The sequence below is a fragment of the Patella vulgata genome, chromosome 8 (genome assembly GCF_932274485.2).
Source record: "Patella vulgata chromosome 8, xgPatVulg1.2, whole genome shotgun sequence".
In the NCBI taxonomy this organism is placed as follows: domain Eukaryota; kingdom Metazoa; phylum Mollusca; class Gastropoda; family Patellidae; genus Patella; species Patella vulgata.
Window position 1 is genome coordinate 31486585 of NC_065886.2, and position 9563 is coordinate 31496147.

The window sequence follows — 9563 nt, forward strand, 5'->3', positions numbered from 1 at the left end:
TTTGAAGGGTGGCTTTTAATCTTCCGGGACCAGGATCAACAATTATATATAATTGATTGGCAATTCTGAGTTTCAATCAGGTTCTGCACCGAATTTTGATAGGGTTATGCCTTATACTCCACAGCGGTTTATCCACAGCAGTTGTCTGAAAGGAAAACATGGACGTTGACCATATTTAATAAGAATCTAGGATTCTTCAAGAAATTTTATCTTGATTGTGTTTGCAGGCTTTTCCGGACAAAAACAAATATCTGTAAAAGAAAATCTTTGATTGTTGAAAGTCATCATGGTTCATCCTATCCGATTACAATGCTTCAATAGGGTCAATCTTTTAACAGTCATAATTCCTGACACAAACTTTGATAACATACCTTTTAAAAATTGTCACAGACGTTGCGGGAGCAGGTGGGCAAATCTTCGCCCCATATAATATGAAAGAATTCCGTTAACAATGTCGCGTTAACTACTTTTTAGTGGCAGACCCCAATGCTTCAAACCACATTTGAAAACAATTATTTAAAACAGTAGCCCTGTCCCAGAGGGTCGGACATGCACCAAAAATAATTAAGGTCATCCTTAGGGTATAAGGAATAAGTTTGAAAAGTTTTCAAGATGATCGATTAAGAATTGTGGTCTGTAAGCGACACACAGATGCACAAAAAGAAAATGGGTGTGGCTCTGCCCCTGGGGGTTGGGCATGCACTAAAAACAATATTGGTGATCCTTAGGGCATAAGGAATAAGTATGAAAAGTTTTCAAGACAGTGGATTAAGAATTGCAGCTTGTAGGCGACACACAGACACGCCAAAGAAAATTGGGCGTGGCTCTGTCCCGAGGTGTTCTTTGGGGTATAAGGAATAAATATGCAAAATTTCAAGATGACACGTTAATAAATGCGGCCTGTAGACGACAAACAAACAAATGCAAGAAATGGGCGTGGCTCTCCCTGGGATCATCCTTAGGGTATAAGGGAATGAAATGGGGTTTAACGTCCTACTGTTCTGCTCCGAACCGGTCTAATGAAGACGGGCAAACGCCATACAGTGTGCTATGAGGGAAATTGTGTCCGGACAGCGGCACTACGCGGCCTACTCTTATATCGAATTCCAATTGTCAAGGGATCTTTTACGTGCACGCCAATGTGTACACAGGACCTCGGTTTTTCGTCCCATCCGAACGAAAGGTATAAGGAATAAGTATGTAAAGTTTCAAGACGATCAGTTAAAATTCGCGGCCTCGAGGCGATACACAGACACACACCCACAAAGACAGGGTCGACGGCAATAATACGTCCACATTATAACTGTTGGCATTGAAAAAAATGACGCGCCACGCGGGAAGTGGCTTAAATAGAACACCATACTTTTCACGGTGTCAGAATCAATATCGCGTCTTGGGCGACAGACAGCATGAGCCCTTGGTAATATGTTACTGTCACCCATGTCCGTCTGTCCATTGAGGAGTGGCGGGGTTTATAAAGAAAGTGTTGGGTGGGACGAAAAGCCGAGTTCCAAACATTGGCGTTGATATTCAAATAAGAGCAGAAAAAATTCTTACCACTCTCATTAAACTCTCAACATGGCTGCATCATTTGATTAGTAAGATAATATTAGTAATTGGTACTAACTCAGTTAACAATCCACCAATGTAAATTTCTACCCTCCAAAAAATGCCAATGGACACCTTTAATACATCAAGACAGCCCCTAAAGATAACCAGCTAACAGTGCTACACAAAAGATATTCCAGGCCACCAATCGCTATAAGGGGTACTTTGGACGTGCTACACCCATTCCTCGAATGTTCAAACCTCATTCCCCCTTTTCAGTAGTGCAGGGCCCAGCAAGGGAGGAAGTCGGGTGTGTGGAAAAACAGAGATTCCGTGCATAATATTGGCGGCAAGTTAAAGATTCACTATATAGTGGGAAATTTAACAAAAAAAAAAAAAAAAGATCCGACCGCCGCTCCGCGTCCAAGGCTACATTTTCCCCATTGTCAAAACACAATACATGGCGTATTGGCGTCGTCATGTGCCCAGTTGGCGCATACTACGTTAAACTCATTTCATTTCAATTAATTGTGTACACGATTTTCCATACAGATAACAGGCATTGTTTGTCTGTCATTTTTTGAAGGGAGTCTTTTTATAAAAAAATATAACGAATTGCGATTTTGCACTCCAGAATGTGCCTTGTTAAAACTATTTTAGCACTCATTAATGGTTAAAATATTTTTGAAAACAATAGCCCAACTTGCAACGACTGAAATAATTGTATTTATGAGACAGACATGTACCGTGTCTTGCCTTAATTGATTATTACCAGCATAATGGATTCTATTGAAATACCATGATTAATGTTAGAAACTAAACATATTGTTATAAGTATCTAATTTCATTACGGTTTCTCTTGAAATTTTAATGTTACACGATACAGACTCGTCAATTAAAATACCAAGAATTATGAAATAACAAGACGCAACCTTTAGATTACTGTTTAATTATAAATCGCCATGATATGCAGAATAAAATGTTTTATATAATAATTGGTGAAATCTATTGAATGTAGCAGTGTTAGGAAGAACGATAAAATTTGAGTACAATGAATCTCGTCTAGACTATTTTTATCTTCATTATGAAATCACAGAACTTGCCTTGTTCGGATCATAATCTTATCTTTTGGTCTCCGAGATAACTTCCGTTTTAATACAAGATGTGGTTTGGGTGATATGGTTGTCGTGGAAGCGTCTCACATAAAAACAGCTGGTCACGTGACGACAGAAATGCGCATAAAAATATGACGCAATTCTATATTTATCAAAAAAAAAAAAAAAAAAAAAAAACACGTGCATAAACTGATATTTCAAACGACAATCCGTCCATGGGAATTATAGCCTTTGGTTGGATAATAGCCCCAAATGCAAAAGTGATCCTTGGGATATCGACTTCATCATGTAGCATGAATTCCCTCCTTTTTAACAGGCTGAAGTTCATCATCTATTGGATCGTATAACCCATCCACTTTCTAAATCGATTCATGTAAAATGATAAAATTCTCTAAAATCGATGTCATTTCTAAACTTTTTTTCATAAAAGTATACGTGAAATCGCCTTTAAAAGTTAACGACAGTGTATAGCCTGCCAGGAGGTATACACACTGATTGATAAAATAAGGCTGCTACATGAATTGTCAAGTTATCTTTATAACTGCATTAGACCTGATTTACACAATTTATAATCAATTTGACTGAATGTTATACCCAGAATCAATAATAAACTAGATTAATTCATTAAAATATTCATAAAGATAATTACGATTTCAAACAATTTAAAGTTCAAACAAAATCAAAACAGAAGAGGGCGCTATGTCTAGTCCAACGACACATGGGTCCTGGTCATCTCCTGGCATTGATATTGCCTTATTTATCTTTTAAATATACTCAGTAATTTTGTTTTGGTCTGTGTTTCAATATGCCAATGCTTGAATTTCATTGTGGATGACATACAATCAATATTGCCCGGCAATTTCCTGGAATAACGTTTTGGGGTGTAGAATTGTTTGCCACTACGAATACATTTTGTTCCTGGGAAAAATTCATTCCTAGTGAGTTGTGCCATGAAATTTAGAGAACTGTTATACTTATTCGACACCAAATTTCGACCAATTAGCAAAATTCGAATCTGGAAGTGTTTACATCCTAAAACTGCCACTGCCTCACTTACTCTTATCATATCCCATGAATCGTCTATACCCAGACTAGTGAGTTAACCAGTAACCTGGCCAGCAGTAGTGGTTTCCATTCTTGTGTGTGCGTATGTGGCTTGGAGTTAAGGGCGCCTTCTCAGCATCATGGGTTTACTCCGGGCACTCCGGTTTCCTCCCACAGGAAATACCCCTGCGCGTGTGCGAAGCATAATAAAATAAGACAACTTATCCCTGGAAGCGGACGTTAAACACTAATAGAAGAAGAATACATGTGGGTTGTAGAATGGTGTGAAGTGATTATTACATCCATCCGGGGCCTTTACGTCATAAATCTCACATCTACTAACGATATACGTATTAAAGGGTGACGTACACCTGACTCTTTCTTATAAATTCCAGGGAGTTTTCAATACGTGTACCAATCATTGCATATGTCCGAAACTGCTCTCCATCATTTAGCTATGTGGAGTTTTGCGTAGTTTTGAATTTAGCAATAAGTACAAATCTCTGAAAAATGCCCACAAAGTTACACAACAGATGTCAGTGATTAAGCTCTTGGTGTACTTTTGGCGATCATATGACTAATAAATGATAGTAGTTTGTTTTTCTGCTACCTGACCCCAACACCTAGCTACCTTAAACCCAACCCCTATCTACCCTAACCTAACCTCTATAGCTACCCTAATCCATTAAAGTATCATTACACCCTGAAAACGCCGTTTCGAACGGTCCAAAATACCAGAGGGTTGGTGGGGGGGGGGGGGGATGCGATATGATCATAGCAATATGGACAACAATATGACAGGCCCTAGCCTCTGAAAAAGAAAATATCTCCGACAATCGTAAAATGAAATACGAAGTGGTAAGCAATACATACAATGGCGTGGAAAATAAACCACTCCATGATGACTCTGTGTTAGACTCAATTTCCTTACAAGTTCGTATCCATTTTCCTACTGTTGGACCTGGAGGTTACTGGCAGTAAGACAGACTTGGAATAGAGTTCATTCCAACTTATGTCTATTTTATTCCTTGTTTTTAATAAAGTTTCTATCATTATGCTGATCTTTTGTTATGTGTAGTGTTAAACATTGTCTGCCAGTCACTCGCTTACAAGTCTGTCAATTCAAGGGACATAACTCGGTTATTTGTCATTCTTGAAGGATTTGTAAACATACATGCACTGAACATCCCGTATAGTTATAAATTTAACTATGGTCCTAGAGACTACATATTGCCCTGAACATCATGATATAGTCTATTATTATCTAAATGATACTGTCTATATTCAGGCCGGTTCGGAATTTTAGACGTGGGGTGGGGTGGGGGGGGGGCTGATTACCTACTCATAATCCTAACCATAACCCTTACTGTGTCCAACTGGGCGTTTAGACGTTTTTTATAGGTCACGAATGGTGACTTTAAGCCTGACATTTTGTGAAATGAAATGGGGTTTAACGCCCTACTGTTCTGGACCCTGTTTCACAAAAACTTAAACTAAAATCATTAAAATAGATTTTAACTAAAATCAAAATGAAATTTTAAATTTTAAGCGTTTCAGGAAGATCGATTGTAACTTAAAATGCAATTTTAATAGATTTTAGTTAAAATTGCTTGCGCTCGCGCAGTGCACAATTCCGGCGAGGGCACATAGGGCGTGAGCGTCCACGCTTCGGAACTGAAAACTGTTGCCAGGTTGAACTAACCGTTACAATACCAATGAGGGGGTTTCATACGTTGTAACAATGTCTGCACATGATCAGTCAATCGTAGAGAGATGAAATAAATAAGTTTATTGCGTGTTTTTTGTTTTGAAATGTATCAGTTGGTTGGCCTTGAACCCGCATGTCGCTTTTGTGACCTTGGCATTTGATTTACTCGCAGGCTTCAATGGAAATAATGCGTATCGATAAACTAAATCGCTTGAATTTCGTAGTTTTATGGTATTTTGTATAACAGAAACCTACTGAGAAATTGTCACAAACATGTGATATTTCTGACTCAAACGATTAATCTAGACTAAACTATTGTCGATTTTTAAAAGAATTTAATAACTTTTAAATTAATAACCAATGTTCCGGCGATGCCTAGATTTGAAATGTCAGTCCCATAGACCCTTTCAATAATAATTTGAAAATGCCAAAGTACCACACTCCTTATTGGATAATGCCTATCTATTCCCAATATAAAATACCCTTGGCTCCTATATAAATCATCATAACCCCAAAGCCATAAATACTTTGCATATGTTTCCGGCGTGGTTCCCCCTTGTCAGTGATTCAGGACGGAGGGCCTGACAAGGACAGCTGTCTAGTCCTTCGGATGAGTCGAAAAACCGTGTATATATTGGAATGCACGTAAAAGATCCCGTGGCAGTTGGAATTCGATATAAGAGTAGGCGATTGTACCGCTGCCCGGGCAAAATTTCCCTCATAGCACACTGTATGGCGTATGCCCGTCTTCAATAGCCCAGTATAGGAGCAGAACAGTAGGACGTTAAACCCCATTTCATTCCATTTTCATTTCATTTACTTTGCATATGGCGTATCTAGTATTATAGGACTGACAAGGTTTCGATTCCCTGGTTGTACGTCCAACCTCTTGGGTTTTCTCCGGGACCTCCGGTGACCTCCCACTACTAAAGACCCCTACGCCCAAGCGAATTATTCAAATAAAATTGAACCATGTGTTAGTCCATGTGTTACTCTCTCTCTCTCTCTTTCTCTCTCTCTCTCTCTCTCTCTCTCCCTTTTTAAACAATTGTAGGCCTTAGACATTAGGTATGAAGTGTGTTTAGATTTTTTTAGGATTTTCTTTTTTTTTTGGGGGGGGGGTCTATTAATTATTTGAAAATAATATTATTTATACTTGAATCATGGTAATATATAAAATAGTAACAAAGAGTTTTGATGGTTTTTTTTGTTCTTGGGGTTTTAATTTGGGGCGTCATCTAATTGCTTATATTGCCATGCAATGAAAAAAAAAATGAATGAAAATTATTTTTGTGAATGATAGTATGTTTAAATTATACAACCCGATCCATTGGCAATATTATCATTATTCCAAATATATCCATATGTCGCAATAGATCCAACAACGTAGCTCTAATCAATGTTTGTTAATGTCGTGATTTTAAGTTAGGAGAGGGTGGCGGCTGTACTAAGTTAAAATTGATTTTAGTTAAAATTGTCCCTAAAATAGCTTTGTGAAACGCCACTATTTTAAGTTAAGATAGAATTTTAACTTACAATATTATTTTAGTGGATTTTATCTAAAATGCTTAAAATCGTTTTGTGAAATGCATCTATTTTAAGTTAGGATGGAATTTTAGTTTAAGACGATTTTAAGGAGATTTAAATTTTTGTGAAACGGGGCCCTGCTCTAATGGGGTTAATGTGTGGCAATTTTGCCCGGACAGCGGCGCTATAAGGGCTATATTGTCCGGACAGCGATTCCATTTCAAATTCCAACCGTCAACAGCGAGCACAGAATCCAGACACAGATATGGAATATGAAGAAAGTGACCCAGTCCGAGAAATCTCACGATCACATGCCAATGTGTATACGGGTCAGTTTTTCTTCCCATCCGAACGACTTTACGTTGTCCCTTGCCAAGTCCTCCGTCATTCATCACTGACGACAAATGGGGCCACGCCAGGAATCCCACATCTTCAATAGAAGGCTTGATCTCGCCTTAACTACGTACATCTTATCAAGCTAGATGTTGTAAAACTCGCGGTCGTTGCTTCATGAACATGGGAATCCCAATGACCTTCCCGGCCAACGCAGTTATCGAACACGGGTCCTACGGGTTAACAAGCCAACGTCTTACTCACTGAGCCACCGTGACTCCTCTGACATTTTGTTTGTGACTATCAGTCACGTATAGCGTACATATCACCCCCAGAATTTCTTGACATCATACATTTTGTCGACCATACATTTTGTCGACCATAAGTAAAATGATCGGCACAAACTAAAAGTAGAATATGCAACATTTATTTCTAAAATTCCTTTTAAAAAATTCTTCAACATCAAAAGTGAGTTGTGGTTTGTGTTTTTCTCTTCTGGTTAGCCAGTCCACATATCAATTTGGTCCTCTTCTGAACAGAAGAATTAGTAATTTGTCTAAAATAGTTTGGGTACAACATGTTCATATCGATTTGCCGCGACCAAGTGCAATAATCTTTACTGGGTTGTCTCCCTTCATCTTTGATTTATAACTTATTACTATTAGACGTTAAAATTGTAATAAACAACAGCTTTTAGCTTTGAATATATACTTCATTTATATGATAGATGAGAAACTACTGATTTGACAGAATAAGAACACATATTATATCAAACCATAACCAAAGGCTGTCTGGGTCAAATATTAAAAATGGATTCACTTTTGGCGTTTATGCAACCATAGCTAGAGTGGCATTCGAAACTATATTTTTCTAAAATATATTAAAACGATATAGCTCCGCCCACTCCCCATAGCAGGTAATTACGTAACTTCAACGTGGAAAATATTATGCATCTGTGAGTAAGACGCTGGCGCACAAACCAGAAGATCCGTGGTTCGATCCCGGTGTTGATCGAGATACTTTCTCTGGAATTCTTTCAGCGTGTTTTCTCCTTATCGGAGAGATGGGGCGGAAAATAGGGGTCCCGTATACACATTTGTGCGCATGGCAAAGAACCCACAGTAGGAATTCCATGTATAGAGTAGGCGGTATGGGCAACATTTCCCAAATTTTGCACAAGGGAGACATTCCTCACAACACCGGCCATGGTTAATTGACGAAATTTCGCGTTCATAAACGAGATGATGGTTTATTTTTAGCGACACTGACAGGCACCGCGTTAGGGTTAGGGTTGGGTTTGGTCCAAAAATTCTGACGTCATGTGCAATTCAAAGTGATTGACCCCGTGAGGAATGTCTCCAAGGCGACCAAGTTACATTTGCCGCATAGCACACTGTATTAACCCGGATAGCACCACTGTACGACCGTCTTCATTGGACCGGATGGAGCAGAATAGAATATAGGAATTGTGTTTAACACCCATTTCTGTTATTTTGAGACTAACATGTGGATTTGTTTCTGTCTTTAGATCACAGTTTATACTGTCTCATCACAGACTAAGCAACATTTTTCTTTTCACAAAGGGGGGTTGGATGGCCGAATAGTTAGCACGTGCGCGCTGTATCATGAGGCCTGTCATTGAGTTAACTGGCGTGGTTTCGAATCCCTGGTTGTACGTGACAAGGAGTAGGGTTGCCTGTCCAACCTCGTGGGTTTTATCCGGGTCCTCCGGTTTCCTCCCACTGCTAAAGACCCCTACGCGCAAGCAAATTATTGAAATAAAATTAAACCGTATGTTAGTCCCGAAATGACCTAGTTTTGTCAAGTGGACGTTAAACCCCATTTCTCTCTCTCTCTCTCTCTTTTCACAACTCGCTGACTTGTACCATCCCGGTGTTGGCCCAAAAAGGTCATCATGATTTTCCGGTGTGATTCCTCTTTGTCATTTGAATAGGGACAACGCACATTCGTTTGGATGGCACGAAAAACTGAGGTCCCGTGTACACATCGGCGTGCTCGTCAAAAAACCCGTGGCATTCGGAATTCGATATAAAAGTACCCCGTGGCAAAGCTGTTCGGGAAAAATTTCCCACATAGCACACTGCCTGGCGTATGCCTGTCTTCATTAGCCCAGTCGATGCAGAACAGTAAGACGTTAAACCCCATTTCATTTTATTTCAGAGCCCTGTTGGAGCAGAACAGTAGGACGTTAAACCCCATTTCATTTCATTTCATTTCAGTAATAATGAGTAACCGACAATGGTATTGCCAAGACGTTTCAAGGGGAG